The sequence below is a fragment of the Monodelphis domestica genome, chromosome 8 (genome assembly GCF_027887165.1).
Source record: "Monodelphis domestica isolate mMonDom1 chromosome 8, mMonDom1.pri, whole genome shotgun sequence".
Taxonomy (NCBI): Eukaryota; Metazoa; Chordata; class Mammalia; order Didelphimorphia; family Didelphidae; genus Monodelphis; species Monodelphis domestica.
The window spans coordinates 254,057,119-254,082,869 of record NC_077234.1 but is presented as its reverse complement, the minus strand read 5'-3'; the positions used below and the strand labels follow the sequence as shown (position 1 = coordinate 254,082,869).

General features: G+C 33.5%; 1 non-coding gene across 1 annotated transcript; it reads right to left on the bottom strand.

Moving 5' to 3' along the window:
- Nucleotides 1-3,045: 3,045 nt before the first annotated feature.
- On the bottom strand, nucleotides 3,046-3,152 carry LOC130456035 (U6 spliceosomal RNA). Its single transcript, XR_008914312.1, has one exon. It is a non-coding gene; the product is annotated as a U6 spliceosomal RNA (small nuclear RNA).
- Between the last annotated feature and the right edge of the window lie 22,599 nt (nucleotides 3,153-25,751).

Below are 25,751 nucleotides of genomic sequence, written 5' to 3'. Positions count from 1 at the left end.
TTTGATCACAATAGTATTCCATCACCAACATATACCATAATTTATTCAGCAATTCCCCAATCTAAGGGCATCCCCTCATTTTCCAATTTTTTGCCACCACACAGAGCGCAGCTATGAATAGTTCTGTACATGTCTTTTTCGTTATTATCTCTTTGGGGTACAAACCCAGCAGTGCTATGGCTGGATCAAAGGGCAGACAGTCTTTTATCGTACTTTGGGCATAGTTCCAAATTGCCCTCCATAATGATTGGATCAGTTCACAACTCCACCAGCAATGCATTAATGTACCAAATAAAGTACCAATGTACTTTTCCACACCCCCTCTAGTATTCATTACTTTCCTTTGCTGTCATGTTAGCCAATCTGCTAGGTGTGAGGTGATACCTCAGAGTTATTTTGATTTGCATTTCTCTGATTATAAGAGATTTAAAACACCTTTTCATGTGCTTATTAATACTTTTAATTTCTTTAACTGAAAATTGCCTATTCATGTCCCTTGACCATTTTTCAATTGGAGAATGGCTTGATTTTTGTACAACTGGTTTAGCTCTTTAAAAATTTGAGTAATTAGACATTTGTCAGATGTTTTTGTAATGAAGATTGTTCCCAATTTGTTGCTTCCCTTCTAATTTTGGATGCATTGGTTTTGTTTGTACAAAAAACTTTTTAATTTGATATAATCAAAATTTTTGATCTTACATTTTGTGATTTTTTCTAGTTCTTGCTTGGTTTTAAAGTCTTTCCTTTCCCAAAGATCTGATAAGTATACTATTCTGTGTTTACCTAATTTGATTATAGTTTCCTTCTTTATATTCAGGTCATTCACCCATTATGAGTTTATCTTGGTGTATGGTGTGAGATGTTGATCCAAACCTAATCTCTCCCATACTGTCTTCCAATTTTCCCAGCAGTTTTTTTTTTTTATCAAAAAGTGGGTTTTGGTTCCCAAAACTGGGATCTTTGGGTTTATCATAGACTGTCCTACTGAAGCCATTTACCCCAAGTCTATTCCACTGATCCTCCTTTCTGTCTCTTAGCCAGTACCAAATAGTTTTGATAACCACTGCTTTATAGTATAGTTTAAGATCTGGGACTGCAAGTTCTCCTTCCTTTGCATTTTTTTTTTCATGATTTCCCTGGATATCATTGATCTTTTGTTTTTCCAAATGAACTTAGTTATGTTTTTTTTTTCTAATTCAGTAAAGAATTTTTTGGTAGTTCAATGGGTATGGCACTAAATAAGTAAATTAATTTGGGTAGGATTGTCATTTTTATTATGTTAGCTCATCCCACCCATGAGCAATCAATGTTTTTCCAATTGTTTAGATCTAATTTTAATTGTGTGGAGAGTGTTTTGTAGTTTGTTCATATAGTTCCTGTGTTTGTCTCTGCAGATAGATTCCTAAGTATTTTATATTGTCTAGGGTGATTTTAAATGGAATTTCTTTTTCTAATTCTTGCTGCTGACATGGATTGGAGATATATAGAAATGCTGATGACTTATGCAGGTTTATTTTGTATCCTGCAACTTTGCTAAAGTTGAGGATTATTTTGGCTAGCTTTTTGATTGATTCTCTAGGATCCTTTAAGTAGACAATCATATCATCTGCAAAGAGTGATAGTTTGGTCTCCTCATTGCCAATTTTAATACTTTCAATTTCTTTTCCTTCTGTAATTGCTACAGCTAGTGTTTCTAGTACAATCTTAAATAATAGGGGTGATAATGGGCATCCTTGTTTCACTGCTGATCTTATTGGGAAGGCTTCTAGTTTATCCCCATTGCAGATGATGTTTGCTGATGGTTTCAGATATATATTGTTTATCATTTTTAGGAAAGGCCCTTCTATTCCTATACTTTCTAATGTTTGAAATAGGAATAGGTGTTGTATTTTGTCAAAGGCTTTTTCTGCATCTATTGAGATAATCATGTGATTTTTGTCATTTTGACTGTTAATATGGTCAATTATGAAGATAGTTTTCCTAATGTTGAACCATCCTTGCATTCCTGGTATGAATCCTACCTGGTCATAGTGAATAACCATTGTGATGACTTGCTGAAGTCTTTTTGCTAATATCCTATTTAAGATTTTTGCATCTATATTCATTATGGAGATTGGTCTATAGTTTTTTTTTTCTCTGTTTTTGACCTGACTGGCTATGGAATCAGTACCATGTTTGTTTCGTAAAATGAATTTGGTAGAACTCCTTCCTGGCTTATTCTGTCAAATAGTTTGTATAATATTGGGATTAGTTGTTTTTTGAATGTTTGACAGAATTCATTTGTGAATCCATCTGGACCTGGGGATTTTTTCTTAGGGAGTTCTTTGATGGCTTGTTCAATTTCCTGTGGTTGTTTATGTAATTTATTTCTTCCCTGTTAGTCTAGGTAATTTATATTTTTAAAGTATTCATCCATTTCACCTAGATTTATTTCTTCCCTGTTAGTCTAGGTAATTCATATTTTTAAAGTATTCATCCATTTCACCTAGATTGCTATATTTGTTGCCTTATAATTGGTCCTAGTAGTTTTTAATGATTTCCTTAATTTTCTCTTCATTAGATGTGATGTTTCCCTTTTCATCTTGGATATTGTCAACTTGGTTTTTTTCTTTCCTTTTTTTAATTAGACTGACTAGTACCTGGTCTATTTTATTTGTTTTTTCAAAGTACCAGCTTCAAGTCTTATTTATTATATCAATAGTTCTCTGACTTTCAATTTTATTAATTTCTCCTTTGATTTTTAGGATCTCTAATTTAGTCTTCATCTGAGGATTTGTAATTTGTTCACTTTCTAATTTTTTACTTTGTGTGCCCAATTCATTGACCTCTGCCCTTCTTAATTTCTTAATATTTGAACTCAAGGATATAAACTTGACCCTGAGTAATGCTTTGGCTGCATCCCATAAATTTTGAAAGGATGTCTCATCATTGTCATTTTCTTCAATGAAGTTATTAATTGTTTCTATGATTGTTAACTAACAGGTTTTGGAGAATCCTATTGTTTAATTTCTGATTAATTTTTGATTTACCTTTCCATGTACCCTTAAAAATATGGAACACTACACAAATTTGCATGTCATCTTTGTGCAGGGGCCCCATTAATTTTCTCTGTATTGTTCCAATTTTAGTATATGTGCTGTCAAAGCGAGCACTAGGCCATAGAAATATTGCAAACAAATACAGAAAAGCAGAAATAAAAAATGCCACTTTTTCAGATCATAATGTAATAAAAATTATACTTAACAAGGGTCCATGAAAAGGCAAATTTAAAATTAAGTGGAAACTAAATAATCCAATTCTTCAAAACTGGGAGTCAAAGAAGAAATCATAAAAGCCAATTATGGACCTCATTGAAGAAAATGACAATGTGGAGAGAACATTACAAAAACTTTGGAACACAACCAAAGCAGTACTCAGGAGATAATTTATATCTCAAGTGCCTATACCAACAAAATAGAGAGGGAGGAGATTAATAAATTGACCTTGCAACTTAAAATATTTAAAAAAGAGCAAATTAAAATACCCCATATAAAAACTGGAAATGCTAAAAATTAAAGGAGAAATTAATCAAAGTGAAAGTAAAAGAACTATTGAACTAATTAATAAGTCTAGGAGCTGGTACTTTGAAAAAACAAATAAAATAGATAAAGTACTTGTCAATCTAATGAAAAAAAGAAAAAAAAGAATTAAATTAACAATATCACAGATGAAAAGTGTGATCTCATCACTAATGAAGAGGAAATTAAAACTATTATTAAGAACTTTTTTGCTCAATTCTATGGCAATAAATATGACAAACTAGGTGAAATATGGCAATATTTGCAAAAATATAAATTGCCTAGATTAATAAAAGAGGAAATAGAATACTTAAATAATCCCATTTCAGAAAAAGAAATTAAAGAATCCATTTAGGAACTTACTAAGAAAAAAATCACCAGGGCCAGATGGATTCATAAGTGAATTCTATCAAACATTTAAAGAACAACTAATCCCAATTCTATAAAAATTATTTGACAAAATAAGCAAAGAAAAAGTGTTACCAAATTCCTTTTATGACACAGACTATGTAATGTTATTCCCTAATATTGTTGTCTAATTACCCACCCTCATTGAAAACACCCAGGACTAGGAAGATAAGCTCAAATATTCTTTATTTCATCAATTTATGACAATATACATTAGACTTCAATCAAACAATGGTTGTATTATCAATAAGAATTCTCCCTGTGCTATGAATCTTAAAATATTCCTACCGTCTTATACTACCATGTCAAAATGTCAGTTTTTGTAGCTTTATAGTTGAATCAGTGCTATATTACACATGATACATATACAATATACCTACATGGATAGATGTAGATAGGAAGCTAAACATATATACATACATATATATAGAGAAATATACACATATACTAAATAAGGAAAACATTTATTATATTTATTAATTAGCTTAGTATTCTATTGTTAAAGGCCAGCATATTATACTTGACTTACAATAGCTAAGAATATCTGATATCAAAGTATATAAAGCACAAACAATTAATTTAATAATAGTTTATGGTTTATACAGTTATAAGCTTACATTTGCTCATGAATAGCAGAATGCATGTATTACATAATATTCATAAACATTTAACTGTATCAAAAGATTGAATTACAGATGGGGAGGGTGGTTAAGCATAAATGCTTGCATATACCAAATTATGCTCCATTAGGAAAACAAAGAAAAGTTTCATGTTTACCTAAAACATCCTTAGCTTATAATACTTACCTCACACTAGTAATTTATTATATTACAATTTCAAAAGTGTGGAAACCTTCTTATATCATTCTAGATTTAAATCTCTATTCAATACTTCTGTTTTTTTTCCCTAATGATTTTTATCCTTTAAGTGGTAAAATTGGAAGAAAGTATTAGATATGGATTCAAGAAGACGTGCTCAAAATGGGTTCAAAGATGGCAGCTCCACAGATATTTATTAGCTATATAAATCTTAATGTCTCTGTACCTCAATTTCCTCACCTATAAAATGGTCCTACTACTAACATTGTCTTCCCAGTGCTGTTGTGGGGGGAAATGAGATAATATTCATACAATTTTTACAAACCTCAAAACATTATACAATTATTAAATAAGTATTAGTTTCTAATAATTTTAAGTGTGAATTTCCAATAAAAACTAATAGACTGAGTATTGATTGAAATAAACCATTTTCACTGTATTGCCTTTTTCTTGTACAAGTGGCATGTGTCTTCTTTTATAGGATGATGAACATATAAATGTATCTTGCATGATAGCATACGTATAACCTATATCATGTTATCTGCCATCTTTGGGTTTTTCAGCTTTGACCAGAAAGCTTACCTGAAAACTGCTCAGTAATTGTAACTTTTCACTAATAAGTTATGTACCTAGGAGCAAGAAGTATAATTTTAAAATTACTTTAGGAGCAACTGAAGGAGTAAAAAACTCCCAGAGTGCACAGCAGTCAAATAATAATGGATGGACTTAAAATAAGTATACTCTAATCAGTCATTTCTCCAGCAAAGTTGTTCCTTCAAGATAATTGTCTTTGATTGAAGTGTCAACAATAAATAAACCACAAATAACCAATTTCATATAGCTGGAGGAATTCTTCTAAAGATATGCAGAACTATTCCATGTACACCCATTTGTCCAAGAGAAACATTGTCCTACATGATAAAATTTCAAAAGAAATAATAATTGTCATTGTTTACTGAACAATAGAAAATGTGTAGATGGAAACTACAGGAGTAAATGCTCTATCCTTTTGTAATTGGAGGGAAAGGAGCCTGCTTCTATAAAAAAGTAAAACTGAAGACAGAGAACAAATTGTCCATCATGAAAGCAGCTGGCACAATAAAAACTGTAAAAGCTCCAGCTGGCACTTCACACTACCACCAACTAGCCAACATTTCACAAGGGGAAAGTGCTATATAGTTTTATGTGAGAAAGCAACAAAATATATATTTGTGAATAAATATTGGTTTGACATGAATTTAGACAAAATTCATTTTTACTCTGAGACATATACTAAAGCACAGGGTGCCAAACAAAATGTTTATTTGAAGAAATTGGAAAAAGAATGAACCTTCTTCAGAGCAATACCAAACTAGATGACACAAATTGGTCCTTTAGTATCATTAAAGATAAGTAAAAATAAAATATTCCCCAGAAGAATTTGAAGAAAAAAATTTTAAGTCAGTAATTCTGTAGTAAAAAATATTTGCCATTATTCACCTAGTATGGCTAGGTTCTCATTGAAGTTGCCATTATAACCACATGCATATAAAGACTTTTTTATGATGCAATATTTTTAAAATTTTGGACAATTAACCAACATTTTAAATATATGCATTTAAAATTTAAATATCTTTCTTAGATCAATTTGTGATAGATAAGATAAATAGTATCTTTATGATTTCACATATTGGAGGATTTAAAATTAATGTCCATTATATAATAAACTTTACACTAATTTAAAGCTTACATTTATGGTGACCAGAGGTGAGGTTCAGAATCCTTAATTCTCTCTGAGTAGATTAGTTTGAACAGAAATCACATTTCTCCTGACTCGACTTTTTGCCTCCCCCCAACTTTTTGCCTCCCCCCAACTCTCTTTGAAGCTGCCTCATGTTGATAACTTCCTGGGTGGTCCCAACTGTCGGCTCCTGCCGATCCTGCTTTCCTGCCTGAGTGGTCCTTGTGTAGCCATTGCTTCTGCTGATGCTCTTGCTCCTGCTGCTGTTACTGCTGCTATTGCTATTGCTGCCACAATAGCCCCTCTCTGGAGGCTTGGAAAATATAAATCCCTCTTTCCCTTACATAATTAGCCTCCTAAAAGGCTTTTACCCTGTCCATATGGAAGGGGAAGCAAGCTGCTCCTTGGCATTTTTACCCCTATTGGGGAGGTGAAGGAAGGTTACTCTTCCAAACAGGAAGTAGAATTGCAAGCAAGTCTCACTCTGTGAAAGAGCAGTACATTTTCTATATCAAATAGCTCCCAGTTTTAGGATGTTTTTTCTTTATACTGTTCCTTGGTGCACTGGTTTGCAATTTTGTGGAGAGATCCTCTTGCCATTCTGGCCTGCCCAGTCTCTACAATACTTCCAAATATGGGATTCCTCCACACTATGTTCATGGAGGAATCCTCCCTCACTATGGAAGATTCCAAAGATGTGACAAAAGGAACCTAAATGGACAATAATCCTGGGGAGGGAAAGGAACCTTAGAGAGTCTAGAGGTGAATTTTTAAGTCTTTTCAGACTCCAATGTTTTATATAGTATCTCTATATCAGAATCAGAAAAAAGAACTCTTAAAATCAGTACCTGTATCCTGTCAATTTTTTGCTGATTGCTTGTTTTAAGATTTCATTTTTTTTTGTTAAGTTATATTACACTAACTCATTTTAAGCTACTGTGTTTTGGCTATTAGCTATAAATTCCATTACATTATCTTCATTTGTACCTTTCCTCTATGACTGGGCTGGAGAAAGTACCATTGTAAAAGCACCTTTAAGTTGTTTGTAATAAGAAGTAAGGGTCCATTAAGTAAGTGAAGTGAAGTGTTATAGCACTAATCCCAACCTCTGAATTTATAAAAATGTAATGGATGAGACATATAAAGATATGCCTTTTACTGCTGTTACAGTCTGCAAGGTAGGATGAGAGACAATCCAATTTAAACAGAGAGCAGTCTCTGACTGAGATCATCTGCAGGGAGAGCAGGGGAGGTGCAAGAAGAAAAAAACTAAAAGTTCCAGGAGAGAACGTGAAGCTTGGAGAACTTCACCTGGTCACTTCACACTTCTTCCAGCTGGGAGCTGGTGGGAAGAAGCAGATCTGGTAGGCTGGGAAGAAGCTGTCTCTCTGGAGCCCAACTATCTGTCCTGAACTCCTGGAAACCTCTCACTCAATGCCAACTAACTACAATCAAAAGCCATCAGTGGATATTGTGGACTGGGACTTTGAAGAAAGCCCTCCACAGAGATCCTTTTTCAAGGATCTCTCTACCTCTCTCTCCCTTTTTTCCCCCGGACTTGTGTATTTAAAGCTAGTTAGCTTAGGAGTAGGTACCAACCAGCATCCAGCAAGAGGAGGGATCAAGGCTGAGAAGCCTTGAACCCCAGACCTTAGTGGGGGGCAATCTGCCAGAGGGGACAAGCCATAGGGCTTCTTGTTCATTCATTTTTCCCTATCTGGTACCTTCACCATTCCTCCCCTTTTTGAACCCAAATAAACTATCTGCTACTTTGATTTAGTTCTGACTAGTTTCTAATACTAGGAAAGGGAACTAAAGATTTGGGGAGGGTCATACCTCTCTCCAAAAAGGGGGATCCCAGTGATCCAAACTACCAAATCCAAGAAGCAAACATCTCTCCTGGACTGTGGAGTAGTCCCAAGATAGGGAAGGAAATTGGCTGTTGGTGTCCTTGAGGAAAGCAGAGGCAAAAGAATTCATCTTTTCATCTTGCCTTTCAATAGCTTGGATCTCAAGGTGGGAAGTGTGTTATCTTACCAAGGCTTTCCCCTTTTATTCCTGTCCTCCGTCTCCCAGAACCATTCTCTGAGGAGACATACTCCTTCTTTCAAGGAGACAAGACTTGGTTACCTTCCCTACTCCCCAAAAAAGAAAGAGAGGGGAAGAACAATTTCTTCACCCTCTCAACCCTCTCTCCCCATTTCCCTCTCTCCCTCCACCATCCCTATTCCCTTTTAGTCCCTACATTCCAAGTCTCATACCCAAGGAGTTGGGAAGGTTTTCCTAGGGGGCATGGTATCCATGGATGGCTCCCAAGAGGGAGTATTTCCCATGAAGCCTAAGTAGCTTCTGGATGATTTTTAACTCTTTAGCTTAATCTCCCTCCATGAGAATGATCTAAATTGTTGGTGATGTTTTAGACCCAAAAGTTTTTCTTTAATTAGCTGCTATACTAGCTATATTAACTCTATTAGGTGCTATTTTTATGAAGCTTTTTTCTTAGTGAAAATTAATGTATCCTGAGTTGATCCATGTATTTTTCAAAACCTCCTCTGGGGGAATTGTATAATTGTTATAAAATTCTAGTTTTATAAAAGTAAAGAAACCTCCTACCTCCCAGAATCCAGGAAGTGAACTGCTTGAAGAAGGAATTATGGCAATGCCTGCAGAAACTTCACACTGAACCAAAAGATCCAGAATGAATTTTGGGTTGTAGTGAAATTGAACAGTGAGGTATTCTAACACATTTATTTTGTATGTATATTCTTATGCCTGAGGGGACTGCCCCCTAATTGCCTTTTTGTCAATGCACTTTGCAATCATTGATTTTGTTCTCTTTCCCTTTCATCCCCAAATTATTGTAATTTATGAATTGGTTATGTTTACAAGATCCATTGGGAAGACTAATCTTCCAAAAGATCTCAGGAGGGATTATGTAATTAGAATCTGTTCATCTAAAAACTACAATCCCCAGCAAAACTATGATTCCCAGAACTCACTTCCTGTCATTACATGCTGATATAGACAGGATATAAATTGGGCGTAGGTCCATCTCTCTGGTCTTTTTCTTCCCATTGCAGCTTTGGCAGAGCAGGAATTTTGAGAAGGTAGAAAAACTTAGTCACGGGGAACTATTTTGTCAGATAATAAACTTTATGCATATAATACTTAAAGTATTGGACATTAGTTTTAAATCCTACAATACAAAGCAACTTATACCCAAAGAGGTTGTGATTTGTCCACTGTCAGACAGATAATAGATGTCAAAGCTAGGATTCAAACCAAGATTTCTTAGAAGGCCAAATGCAATATTCATTCCACTACATCATTTTGTTTCTCACCTAACATAATTAGGATCTTAAAAGAAAATCTCTAGCAGTCAAGGGAAAACATTAAGGGTATGGACAAAAATGAAGTTGGGGTAGAGAGATGGTTCTGTAAGAAAAAAAAAGTCCTAAGTAAAAATGTTTGAATTTTGTTTTGCCAAACCCTGATTACATTATATGATAAAAGTCTGTAAAAATTAAATTGTCTCTACTAATAAAATATATTATTTTTAGAGGTTTATTAAGGATTATTAGAAATCAAGTAATAAAGAAGATATAAAATAAAACCCATGTGCCCATGGCTGATTAGCCCATTCAAAAATCCCTTTGCTTCACTTATCACTAACTTCCTACATCATTGCAATGGCAGAGAGCCCGTGGTAGGCATTACTGCCAGTTAAATACCAATTGTGATCTCTCCTATGTGGAGACTCAGGTGAGATTATAGGGAATTCCGGGAAATACCAAGGACTTCTGGGAATTGAAGTCTAGGATTCAAAAATCACCATTTATACATACTGCCCTGTGATCCTATTGAGAAAACAGTTTCCCCAAAAGGATCATGGAAACATAATCAACTTAAAGATTGCAATAATTTGTGGATAAAAGGAAAAGAGAAAAACCAATGATTACTAGGCACATTGACAAAAAGCCAGTTAGGGGGCAGTTCCCTTGGCATAAGAGTATACATACAAAACAAATGCATTCAAACCCCAAACAGTTCAAATCACCACATCCCAAAGTTCACTCTGGATCTTCTGGTGCAAAGTGTTGTCTGTGGAGGCATCTTCATGTTGTCTTTTCCAAACAGTTCACTTTCTGGATTTGGAGAGGTAGCATGTTTCTTAACCTAAAATTACTCTCAAAAGGAATTTAAACTTTGCAAATTTAAAATAATAATAATTATACATATCCCCCTGAAGAGGGTAATTGAAAAACACAGATATCTCTTAGGGATGCATGGCTGAGTTATGAGGTATATGAATCAATTGGCAAGAAAAATAAAAAATATCAAAAAAAAATCCAAATTAAAAAAAAAAGATAAATTCTGGATGGAATATAGACTATCAAAGTCTTATGTATAAAAATTCTATGTAAAGGAAAAATAAATCTGAACAGGTCCTTGAATAAGGGCCCAATTAAAATGATATAAGCATTTACCCAATCAGTAGCCAGGACTACAGAAAGTTGACACATTATGAAAGACAGAAAAGGGACTAGATTATAGGAGCCAGGTAGGAACCAAATTTGAGATACTTGGTAGAATGTGAAAGAAGGAAGACCTGCCTTTAACACATGTTAAACAGCCACAACCTTGAACCCCAAACATGTTCAAGTCTTATTTTTATGGCTCAAAATTTTCATCAACCCCATCGGAATTGGTTGGTCTCTTTTGACCTTGTGCTCAATTGGCACTAGGCAGTTAGCTTTGTGCTTCTTTGGCACTGTACAATGGCTCTTTTTGTATTCTCTTGTCCTGGAATCAGACAGAATCATTAGGCAAAGTCCCATAATTTTTTAAACAATTAATGACATCATTTTTATAGTCTCAAGCTTTTTGGGTATGCATTGACATTATAGCAAATGTATTTGAAACTTATATTACTGCAAAATCTAAAAAATTTAAAGAAAATCTTAATACTGGTGACATGTGCTTCAAATATAAAAAGGAGAGAAAAATAAAACTGAAATAGTATATTGCACATGCAAGAAAAATATAATAAAAGAGTTTTTTTTTTAAACCCTTACCTTCCGTAATGGAGTCAATACTGTGTATTCGCTCCAAGGCAGAAGAGTGGTAAGGGCTTGGCAATGGGGGTCAAGTGACTTGCCCAGGGTCACACAGCTAGGAAGTGGCTGAGGCCAGATTTGAACCTAGGACCTCCCATCTCTAGGACTGGCTCTCAATCCACTGAGCTACCCAGCTGCCCCCAATAATAGAGTTTTAAAATTCAAAAATATAGCTTATTATCATTGACACACTGTGTCAGCTAAGGAAATATAGAATACAAGGTTTCTCACCAAAAATGAGATCCATTTCCTCTTCATACATGGCCATGATCCACTGTGAGTACAAGCAAATGATTTTCACAAGGTAAGAGGTTTTTTTTCTAGAAACAACATTAGTACAATAGGTAACACACATTCAAAAAGTATCAAAATCCCCAAAATTCACAATAGCCCAGTTAATTACAGTAGCAAACAAACCCACTATCATATTTCACATGAGTTGCTGTGTGACCTTTTTAAAAGCCTATGAACTGATGGATATTTGTCACAATTTTTATAGACATAGCAAATCTTTCAACCTTGGCAAATGCATTTTTGAACAAAGTAAAACTTATTTGGGTCTAGAACATCATCAATAAATCTAGATATCATTCTGGTGAAGGGGTAAAGTGAGCTGAAGAGTTATAAATGAGCGATATTCCCTTTTGGGGAGGCATCTAGGGGTACCATGCCCTGGGATTAACTTCCCAGCTCCTTTGGTATGAGTCTGTGATGTCCATCCATTCACATTTTTATAAATGTGGGAGGTGGTGATTATAATTTTATTTCACTTCAGTTACTAAACTGGACCTTACCTCTTGTGAGAGGTAGGCAAAATGACCAGTTGTTGAAAAAAAATCTAAAAATCATGTCTAAAATCCCTTAAAATCAATTTGAGACATTTAGCTCATTAAATTTTCCAAAGGTTGTTATACAATTGTAACCAGTTTTAATGAAGTCCATCCATCCTCTGTGTGACAATTTACAAAGTCAAAATAGAAAAGGCTATTTTTATATATGGACTTATTCAGTAATATTTGTTCAGTGTAGTTATAAGGAAAAAGAAACAGAATATAGTAGTAGTTAAAACCCAGTACATTAAAAATGATTCAGTGTAACAGAATAGTATTGAATACATTAATATATGAACTTAAAACCAACAAAATTAGATCTTAAACAAAACAATCAGCAAAATGCAATAAAATACAGAGATTTTTATAAAACATTGGAGTCTGAAAAGTCTTAAAATATAACCTCCAGTCACTTTAAAGTTCGTTTTTGTTTTGTTGTTCTTGTTCTTTTTTTTTTTTGTCCATTGAAATGCCTTTTGTCAGTACTGTGGTGAGATTTTCCATAGCAAGGAAGAATATGGGTTTTAGGAATCTCAAATTGGGCAGGCCTAAATGGCAAAGAGTTTCAGGGAGATAAATTTCTCCCTTGAATCTCAGATAATATAAGTAAAAGGATCAGTCCACTTAAAAAAATATCCTTTGAAAAAGGAAATGCACTGCTCTCTCATAGAGTACGTCAAACTTGTAATCAATTTCCTCTTTGGAGAAGTCTCTTCCTTCTCCTTGTTCCCCCCACCCTCCTGAGGTCCCCTGCCATGTGGAGGCTAATTATTGCCTAAGGAAAGAACACTCCAGTTTTTACCAGCTGGTTTGTGATTCTGAAGACACAGGAGCAGCTACCATCAGTCTGTGTCCTGGGGCTGGGCCTGGGGCTATCTGGTTCAGAAGCTGGAGATCAGATGGAGCTGGGCCAGGGATGGTCGGGACCAGGAGAGTGATCTGGGTCAATCAGGTCTGGAGCGGATGGCTGGAGGCAAGCATGGGTGGCTGGAGGGGGGATCAGGCAGCAGGAGCGAGCTGAATCAAGAGAGTCTTGGCAGGAGAAACTTAGCTTAAAAAATTGTCTAGGCTATCTTTAAAAAAAAATTGAGAAGTTCTCGTCCAATCTTGTGGTTGCCGAAAACTGTAAAAATTAAATTAGTATCTAGTAACAAAAATATTATATTTTATGAGGTTTATTAAGGATTATTAGAAATCAAGGAATAAAGAAGATACAGAATAAAACCAATGTGCCCATATCTGATTAGCCCATTCAAAAATCCCCGCACTTAGCTTACCACTAACTTCCTAAATCATTGCAATGGCAGAGAGCCCGTTGTAGGTGTCACTGCCAGTTAAATACCAATTGTGATCTCTCCTATGTGGAGACTCAGGTGAGATTATAGGGAATTCTGGGAAATACCAAGGACTTCTGGGGATTGAAGTCTAGGGTTCAAAATATCCATTTATACAGGTATAAGCAACACTTTCATTCTATCCAGTGAAAAATGAAAGGAATAGAAGAGAACTATTCCTTACCTTAATATTGACAAGTAAGATAGACATTTCCCTATAATATCATGATATATATTTTTTCTTTCTTTGAAAAAATACTATTAACTTTATTAGTTTTCATGTAATGAGAATTTATCAAACAATACTGGCCTACTCAAAAGTGATTAATTTGGAATAAGAGACACTAGGTTCATACTATATATTTAATGCATTGATGAGACGGGACCATGGAATATCACAACTTGCCTTGACTTTAGCTTATTCATTTGAAAATGAAATTTAACTAGATAACATATGACATTTCAATATCTTTCATCATATTCCAAAGATTCAATCAGTCTGTCTACTACCTCTACCTGTCTACTAAAACCCAATGATTGCACTGGCAGTGATGGTAGCATTTGGGCTGTTGATTCCAAGGACTGTGTTGGGAAATACTGAGGAGATCAGGTCAAGATGGCAAAGTAAGAAACACTCAAAGTCCTCCAGTCATTCTCAAAACAACAACAGAAGAACAAAAATACATTGAAACAAATATAGGAGCAGTAGAACCAAAAGAAGAAGGGATAAATCAGTGATCAGGCTTAGAACAACATGGAAAGGCAGCAAGGAGGACTCGTCACTGGGGTATAAGAAAAGAACACTGAGCAAGCCTCAGCAGAATGCAAATGTGATGCAGGTAAAAGAACATGGCTGACTTGGTCCAGCCTCAGGAGAGTAAGAGAAGAAGAAATACAATGCCAAACAAACAGCAATATGAAGAAAGTAGATCTGCATACTCCAGCCATAACAGATGCAAGACTCAACCCAGCTAAGGCAGCACTGGGAGGAACTCATCTCAAGAAGGATCAGCTTCAGAGGGACTTCACAAAACCCAACTCAAAACAGTTGACCTAAACTCTCTGAAGAGTGCTCAACCTAAGACTGAGATAACTCATCCAATTCCAGTTATAGCACAGGTATGGGATATTATTCACTCCAACCCAGAATGGTTCTAATATTCAGCATAGAGACAAAATCAAAGGGAAAAAAATCACCTCAAAATGAATTTTTAAAATAGAGAAAAATCCTGACACTAGGAAAATATTTCAAAATGAGAAACCAAAATACAAGCTCAGAAGAGTGCAGAAATAAAAAATTAAAATATGTGTAGCCTTACATAAAGAGAAAGTTAGAAGAAAAAGTAGAAATCAACATGATAGAAACAGATCAACAACTTAGAACAAAAACTTAATAAAGAAAAGTTTCCTAAGAAAGGAAATCAAAATTCCCTCAACTAAGAAAATGACTCACTTTGGAAATACAAAATCTAAAAGGGGAAACTGTTTCCCTAAAAATTAGAATTGAACAAATAGAAACAAAAGATTTCCTGAGAAGGAAACAATATAACAAATTCAAAATAATCAAAAATAGGAGGAAATTTTTTTGATTGACTAAATGCTATTATTAAAAAAATAAACCTGGAAACCATATTAAAAGAAATTATCAGGGAGAACTGCCCTGTTATTCTTGAATAAGAGGGTAAAGTAGAAATTAAATAATAGCCAAAAATTTTTTCAAAGAAAACTTAACATTAAAAATCCCACTATAGTTATAGTCAAATTCTAGTCAGGCAAAGGACAAAATGCTATAAGCATCCAGAAAAAATAAAATCAATATTGTGGAACCATGCTTATGATATTCCACAAGGCAAATGATCTTGGCCTACAATAAAAAAAATCACAGAGTATTATGCTTTGTCTGTATTAAGGAAGAGAAAAGACTGAATTTTGTTTGACAGACATGTAACACAGAATCACATGGGACCCTGGGTCAAGATTCCAAGCAAAGAGGTTGAAAGAGGTTTTTGTTTCAATGGCCAACAATCATTCTTTCTGGAGCAGAAGTAGGAGCAGGAAGTTTGGCTGGTAGCTTAAATTTCAACCATACAAAGATACAACTGGCCCTGGAAGACATCAGCTGGGGAAAGACTACTTCAGCCAGACTGTAGGTCTGCTGGACTGGAGAATATAAGGAAGATTCATCTATGTGGCTGGGAGCTGTTGTTACTTTTCTTCTTGGATCTTGGCCCATCTTGGACTCAACTTTGTGAAATACTACTTATGTGGGACTTAACTTAGCTTAGGAAGTTAGCCAATAGCATAGTTATTAGAGGATTTGTTTTGGGGATAAGATTTAGACATTTCCTTTCTCCTTGTTACCCTCATTCCTATCCCATTTCCCATTAATAAATTCAAAATATTTATATTTACCTATTGTTTCTTCCCCTTAAACATCCCATAATAACAAGGGGAAGTAATTAACACTTAATGAAATAAAAGTCATTCCTGTCAAAACTACTTGAGCTATAAAGGAAATTCAATGATCAAATCTGATACTCAAAAAAAGCATAAAAAACATAAAGAGAAAAATTCAAGGGAATCAGTGAGGTTAAACCAAACTCATCCAGGCATGGGAAAGTGGTAACTAAAATATTTGAGACTGCTATAGTACGATAGATATTTAAGATACTTTAACTTAATCACAGGAAACAGTAAAACAGATTACAGTACTAGTAAAAAAGTGGCAAATAAGGTGATTAAAATATCAATACTTGTACCTAAGATAGCTAAAGTACCTAGGAAAATTAAGGTATTAAATTATTCAAGAATGTTATGACTACTGTGGCAATGAATAGGCACATATATGGACAGAGATCAGGGAGTAAGGCAAATAGGATGAGATGATAGTAAAAAAAAATCAAAGGATAAGAAAGTAATACACTGGGAAAAGAGAAAAGGATAAAAAGTTGGGGGGTAATTATTTCACATGAAGAGAATCAATACAGTGGAGTGAAAGAAGGGGGAGGGAATGCCTAGAAATATTTAAACCCAACTCTCATTAGAATTGGCATAAAGTGGGTATAACATCCATTCTCCGGTATAGAAATCTATCTTCCAACAAACTGGGAAAAATCTTTATAACATCTCTCTGACAAAAGATTCATTTCTAACATATATAACAGTTAATTTTATAAGAATAAAAAGTATTTGATAAGTAACAAATATCAAAGGATATGGATAGGCCATTCTCAGATGAATAAATTAAAATGATCTTCAGACATGAAAAAATGTTACAAATCACTCTTAGAGAAATGCAAATTAAAACAACTCTGAGGTTATACCTCACACATATCAGACTAATTAGTATAACCAAAAAATGATGAATATTGGAAGGGATATGGAAAAATTAGGACACAAATACACTGCTGGCAGACTATAAACTAATAGAATAATTCTGGAAAGCAATCTGGAACCATTTATCAAAATATGCATACCCTTTGACCTAGCAATAGTTACTAAATCTGTATTCCAAAAAAAGATTTAATATAATGGGAAAAATCCTACCTGTACCTGAAAAATATTCATAGTAATTCTTTTTGTGGTGGTGAAGAACCAGAAACTGAAGGAATATCCATTAATTTGGAAATGACAAAACAAATTGTGGTATATGTTTGTGATGAAATATTACCTCAAGGCTTAGAATATATTCAGAAAGTCAAGAGAATTGGGTCTTTAACCAAGGATCACCTACCCATCAAAACTGGCTATATACTTCCAGGAGAAATTATGGGCATTCAATAAAATAGAAGACTTCCAAGTATTTGCAAAGAAAAGACCAGAACTAAGTTTGATATCCTGAAACTGAAAGTTTGATATCCAAACACAAAAATCAAGAGGAAACATAAAAAGGTAAATAAGAAAGAGAGGGGAAAGGGCAAAAATGTTTTTTATTCAAATTTCTTCTTTAAGGGCTTGAATGAGATCAAAATGTTTATATCAATATATGGGAGAGAATGTTGTTTGTAACTCAAAATTATATTAATTATTATAGTAATTAGAAGAATCATTCAAAAGAACAGATTTTGATAATAAGTGAAATAAGATGATATGAAAGAAAAGGAAAAGGAAGGGGGTGAATCAAAGATGGCACCAAGAGAAACTTGAAGATATAACATAAATAGGATAATCTATACCACACAAAGAGTCACAAGGGAAGGAGAGGTGAAGAATATTTTTATAAGAAGGAGAGGAAGAGGGTGCTAATAGGTAATACTTAAATTGTACTCTCAGTGAAATCAATTCTGAGAGGGAAGAAGATCTAGATCCATTGGGGTCTTGAATTCCATCTTGCCCTACAGGGAAAATGAGAAGGAAAAACTAAGGGGGGAGGGAGGAGAGGTTAGAAAAAGAGAGGGAAAGAGAGGGGGGAGGGAACTTAACAGACCCTAAAAAATAATTAGAAGGGATCAAAAAGGGAGGGGGCAGAAAGGGAAGCAAATTACGGGTAGGATTTAGGGGGACTGATTAAAAGCAAACCACTGGTTTAAAAGGATATAGCAAAATAAGAAAGGACAGAATGAGGAGAGGCTATGAAAATTCTGGGGAACATATAAATGGCAGTCATAATTTTGAATGTGAATGGGATAAACTCACCCGCAAAACAAAAACAAAGAGCAGAGTTGATTAGAAATCAAAATCTTACCATATGTTGTCTACAAGAAATACACATGAGGTGTATAGACACTCACAAAGTTACAATTAAAGGTTGGAGTAAAATCTATTGGGCCTCAACTGATAGAAAGAAGGCAGTATTGCACTCATGATATCTGACAAATTTAAAATAAAAATAGGTCTGATTAAAAGGGATAGGAAAGGTAACTACATCCTGATAAAGATAGTATAAACAATAAGGAAATATCAGTAATGATTATGTATGGACCAAAAGGGATAGCATCCAAATTTCTAATGGCAAAACTAGGGGAGTTGAAGGAGGAATAGATAGTAAAACTATACTAGTGGGATATCTGAATTTACCACTATCAAATCTAGATAAATCAAATAAAAGATAAATAAGAAAGAGGTAAGAGATGTGAGTGAAATCTTAGAAAAATTAGTGTTAATAGATATATGGAGAAAAACAAATAGGGACAAAAAGGAACAGCTCCTTTTCAGCAGCACATGGTACATTCACAAAGATTGACCATGTACTAAGGCATAAAGACATGGCAAACAAATGCAGAAAAGTAGAAATAATAAATGCAACCTTCTCAGATCATAATGCAATCAAAATAATAATCAGTAAGGGTAAATGGAGAGCCAAATCAAAAACTAATTGGAAATTAAATAATATGATTCTCCAAAATCAGTTAGTTAGAGAACAAATCATAAAACAATTAATAATTTCATTGAAGAAAATGACAATGATGAGACATCCTTTCAAACTCTATGGGATGCAACCAAAACAGTACTCAGGGGAAAATTTATATCCTTGAATTCATATATTAACAAATTAGGGAGGGCAGAGGTCAAGGAACTGGACATGCAAGTCAAAAAACTTAAAAGTGAACAAATTAAAAACCTTCAGATGAAAACTAAATTAAAGATCCTAAAATTATGGGAGAAATTAATAAAATTGAAAGTGAATAAACTATTGAATTAGTAAATAAAAGTAGAAGCTGGTATTTTGAAAAAAAACAACAAACAAAATAGACAAAGTACTGGTCAATATAATAAAAAAAAGGAAAGAAGAAAACCAAATCAATAGATGAAAAGGGAGACCTCACCTCTAATGAAGAGGAATTAAGGCAATCATTAAAAACTATTTTTCCCAATTATATAGCAAAAAATATGCCAATATAGGTGATATGGATGAATATTTAGAAAAACATATAAATTCCCTAGATTAACAGAAAAAATAGAATTCTTAAATAATCCCATATCAGAAAAAGAATTTGAACAAGCCCTCAAAGAACTCCCTAAGAAAAAATTTCCAGGGCCTGATGTATTCACAAGTTAATTCTATCAAACATTCAAAGAACAGCTAATCCCAATAGTTTACAAACTATTTAACAAAATAAGCAAGGAAGAACTTCTTCCAAATTTATTTTATGACACAAATATGGTACTGATTCCAAAGCCAGCCATGTCAAAAACAGAGAAAGAATACTACAGACCAAACTAGTTAATGAACATAGATGCAAAAATCTTAAATAGAATACTAGCAAAAATATTTCAGCAAGTGATCAGGAGGGTTATTAACTATGATCAGGTGGGATTTATACCAGGAATGGAAGGATGGTCCAATATTAGGAAAACCATCCACATAATTGACCATATCACCAAGCAAACTGACAAAAATCACATGATTATATCAATAGATGCAGAAAAAGCCTTCGACAAAATACAACACTCGTTCCTATTGAAAACACTTGAAAGTATAGGGATAGCAGGGCCTTTCCTAAAAATAATAGAGTGTATATCTAAAATCATCAGCAAACATCATCAGCAATGGGGATAAACTAGATGTTTTCCCAATAAAATCAGTAGTGAAACAAGGATGTCCATTATCATCTCTATTATTTAACATTGTACGAGAACTATACTAGCAGTAGCAATTAGAGAAGAAAAAGAAATTGAAGGTATTAAAATTGGCAATGAGGAAACCAAACTATCACTCTTTATGGATAATATGATGGTCTACTTAAAGAATCCTAGAGAATCAACTAAAAATCTAGTGGAAATAATCAACCACTTTAGCAAAGTTGCAGGACACAAAATGAACCCACATAAATCATCAGCATTTCTATATAACTTCAACACATTTCAACAGCAAGAACTGGAAAGAGAAATTGCATTTATTTTTTTAAAATGTATTTATTTACTCAATTTAGAACATTATTCCTTGGTTACAAGAGTTATATTATTTCCCTTTTTCCACCCCCCAAACTTCCCACAGCCAATGCACAATTTCATTGCGTATTACTTGTGTCCTTAATCAGGACCTGTTTCCATGTTGTTAGTGTTTGCATTAGGATGTTCATACAGAGTCTACATCCGCAGCCATATCCCCTTGACCCGTGTATTCAAGAAGTCATTTTTCTTCTGTGTTTTTACTCCCACAGTTTTCCTTTGAATATGGAAAATGTTCTTTCTTGTAGATCCCTCCAAGTTATTCAGTATCACTGCATTGCCACTAAAGGAGAAGTCCATTACATTCGACTGTATCACAGTGTATTGGTATCTGTGTACAATGTTCCCCTGGTTCTGCTCCTTTTGCTCTGCATCAATTCTGAGATGTCCTTCCAGTTCCCATGGGATTCCTCCACTTTATTATTTCTTTGAGCACAATAGTATTCCATCACCAACATATACCACAATTTGTTCAACCATTCCCCAACTGGAGGGCATCCCCTCATTTTACAATTTTTTGCCACCACAAAGACTGCAGCTATGAATATTCTTGTATAAATCTTTTTCCTTATTATCTCTTTGGGGTACAAACCCAGCAGTGCTAATGCTGGATCACATGGCATATCATTTATCCATTTGGTTGATAACTTTTATTCTTATAAATATGATTTACTTCTATATACATATTTGAGAAATTAAGCCCTTGTCAGAGATAGTTGGTATAAAACTTTCCCTTCCAAAACTGGTTGTATTGATTTTTAATGTGCAAGACCCTTTTAATTTACTAAAATTAAAATTATAACTCCCAAGAATATTTTAGTAGAGTTTAAGTGCTCCCAGGCCAAAAAGAAAAACACTGTAAGGAGACAGAAAGAAATAATCCAAATATTGTGAAACCAGTCAGGATTAGAATTTAGCAACTTCTTCATTAAATGATCAGAAGGTTTGGAAGATTATATTCCATAAAGCAAAGGAACCATGTTTACAAACAAGACTCATCTACACAGAACGAAACTGAGTATATTCTTTTGGGGGAAGTTGATCATTTAATGAAAAAGAGGATTTCCAAACTCTTTTGATGAAAAGACGAGACCTAAACAGGAAATTTAATATTTAAATTTGACTCAAGAAATATATAAAAAGATTATAATTAAATAAAAAATCAGGGACTTCAATAAGGTTAAACTCTTTAAAGTCCCATAAGGTACAATATTTATAACTCAATTTTTATCATTATTGTAAGGACATTTAGAATGAATCTACATATAAAATGCAGAAGAAAGTTGATTAGAGTGAAATGACATAAAAAATCAAGGGATGAAAAAGAAGATTAAACAGAGAGAAATGGGAAGGTAGGGGTAAAACAGGATAAATTATCTCAAATAAAGAAAAGAAAAAAAACTATTATTGTGGGTGTGGGGAGGATAAGGTTAGTGGTAGTCAGTGCTTAAACCTTACACTCATAAGAATTGCCTTAGAGAGGGATTAATCCACCATATTCATTTGAATATAGTATCCTGTCTTAGGCTACAAAAAAGTAGGAGAGGAATAAAACAGGGGGGAGTAATAAAAGGGAGTGTAAATTAGAGGGGTTATTAAAAATAAAACACTTATGATGAGAGACAGAGTGAAAGGAAAGAGAAAAAGCAAAATAAAGAAGGAAAATATGATGGAAGGGATTATACATTGAATGTTAATGGAATGTATTTACCCATAAAATTGATTAAAAACCAGCTTTCTATAATAAATCATTTACAAGAAACACAGTTGAGGCAGGAAGACTTACATGGAGTGCATGTAAGGGGATAGAACTAAATTTATTATGCCTCAGCTAAAGTAAAAACAAAAAGCAGGAATAGCAATTGTGATTTCTAACAAAACTAAACCAAAAATAGTTTAGGTTAAACAAGATAAAGAAGGAAATTTCATCTTTATAAAACATACCCTAAACAATGAACACTAAACATACTTACATCAAATGGTATAACCACCAAATACATAAATTAGGAAATTGAAAGGACAGCAGGAGTAAATAAAATTATACTAGTGATGGACCTCAACTTTCCCCTCTCCGAACTAGCTAAATCTAAATGAAACCAAAATAAAAAAGAAATGAAGAAAGTGAATAAAATTTTAGAAAAGTTATAATTAATAGATCTCTGGAGAAAATGGAATGAGAATAGAAAGGAATATTTTTTCTCATCAGTACATGACACAATAACTAATCATATATTAAGGCATAAAAACTACATAACCAAATAAAGAAAATCACACATAATAAATACAACATTTTTAGATAATAATATTGCAAAGATTATAACCAATTACCCCTGGAAAGACAAATTAGAAACTAATTAATCTAATTCTGAAAAAAGATGAGTCAAAAAAACAAAATTTAGAAACAATTTATAATTGCATTAAAGAGAATAATCATGAGACTACAACTTATCAAAATTCATAAAATATAGCCAAACAGCATTTAGAGGAGAAAACACATCTAAATGCTTACACCAATAAAAGTGAGAATAAGATGAAAAAATTGTAAATAAAATACTATCAAGGAGACTATAAGCAGCTTATGATAATGATCATTCACTATGACTAGGTAGAATTTATACCAAGAATGAAGGGCTCATTTAGCATCAGGAAAACTATCAGTATAATTGGCCATATCACTATCCAAACTAACATAAATCACATGATTATGTTAATAGATTCAGAAAAAAATCTTACCCAAAATATAATACTCATTTCTATTAAAAATGCTAAAAAGCATAGAAATAAATAGGCCTTTCCTTAAAATGATAAGCAATATCTATCTAAAACCATCAGCAAGTATCCAGCATAGTCAGGGTAAGTTAGAAACCTTCCCAATGAGATCATGAGAGAAACAAGAAAGACCATTATTATTGGTATTATTTAATACTTTGCTAGAAATGCTAACAAGTGAGAAGAAAAAAGAAATTGAAATAGAGTAGATAATAAGGAAGCAAAGCTATCACTTTTTGCAGATGATCTAATTGTACACTGACAGAATCCTAGAGATTAACCAAAAAACTAGTTGAAATAATTAACAACTTTTGCAAAGTTGCAGGACACAAAAAACAGTCACGTAAATCATGAGCATTTCAATATACTACCAAGAAAGTTATAGCACAAAGAGATAGAAAGATAAATTCCACTTAAAATGACTACACAATATAATATACTTGGAAATCTACTTGCCAGGACAAACACAGGAACTGGATAAACATAATTACAAAAAAAATCATGCAAATAATAAAGTAATATCTATAAAATTGGAAACACATTACTTATGAGTAGACTGATAAAAATGACAACTTATCCTTAATTTATTTATTTATTCAGTGCCATAACATTCAAACTATCAAAGACTATTTTATAGAACTAGAAAATAATAACAAATTTCATCTAGAAGAACAAAAGCTTGAGAATTTCAGGGCAATCAGTAAAATAATGTAAAGGTATATAACCTGGCAGTACCAGATCTCATGCTGTATTATAAAGCAGTAATCATTAAAAGAGTTTGATACTGCAGGAGAAATAGAATGGTGGATCAATGGAATAGATAAAATATTCAACATACAGGGATAAATGAGCCTTGCTACCTAATGTTTAATAAATCCAAAGATGCCTACTTTTGGGTTAAGAACTCATTATTTCACAAACTACTATGAAAACTGAAAAACAGTACAGCAGAAACTAGGTATACATATATACATACATACATACATACACACATGTATATATATTTATATACAATTTAGAAATAAAGGATGATACCTTAGAATATAGAACAGTTTACCTGTTACCTGTCAGATCTATAGAGAAGGGAATCATGTATGACCAAACAAAAGAAAAATTATGAGTAGTAAAATGACTAATTTTGTTTATATCAAATTAAACATGGTTTGAACAAATAAAAGCAATGTAACCAAAGATAGAAGGGGAAAAAAGAAACTGGGAATTATATAACAAATTTCTCTAAGGGTCCCATTTATCAAATATATAGAGAACTAAGTCAACTTTATAAAAGTACAAGTTGGTCAAAGAGTATCAACAAGCAGTTTTCAGGTGAAGAAATCAAAGATATCAATAATTAAACAATGTTCTAAATTTCTCATGATTAGAGAAATCCAAATGAAAACAACTTTGAGTTATTGCCTCATATCTGTCAAATTGGCCAACATAACAGTACAAGGTATGGTAAGCACTGGAAGGAATGTGGCAAAATTGAGCTACCAATGTATTTTTTTGGTGGAGTTTTGATCTAATCCAAACATTGTAAAGGGCAATTTGGAATTATGCCCAAAAGTCTACAAAAATTGTGCATGGGCTTTTATCCTGTAATACCATTACTAAGGGATTAATAGATACAAAGACATTTTTTTAATAAAAGGAAGGAACCCATTTGTACAAAAATATTTATGGCAGTTCTTTTTGATATGACAAAGAATTAGAAATTGACAAAATGTTCATCAATTGGAAAATGGCTGAATAAATTGTGGTATATGATGGTGATAGTGATATGGAAGTATGGGATTACCTTAGACACCCCAAAACCCAAGAGGTATCCCAGGTCAAAAAGTGCAAGGAATTTCTTTCCCCTTTACATTCCTGTGATGCTGAGGGAAGGTGACTTTCATGTCGCCCCATTATCCCATATCTAAGTCATGTAGGCCCTATTGCCAAGAGGATATAACTATGCCAAACCCCATCTCCTCTAGGAGGCAGTGTTTCTACCTGCACCTGAATTCCAGCATTCAACTTAATAAATCTCTCTATTTTTAAGCTAATTATTGGAGCCTGCCATTCCTGAGAAGAGAGCCCTCCTGACCCAAGTTATCTCCCCAGCTCTCCCACAACAATGGAATCCTGTTATGCTAGAAGAAATGATGATCAAGATGATTTAAGTAAAAACTGGAAAGATCTTTTTGAGCTGATGAAGAGTGAAATAAGCAGAACCAGGAGAACATTTTACAACAATATTGTATAATGGTCAACTGTGATGTTAGAATGCTGATGAAAGTATATTATTTTGCACACTAGTTTATT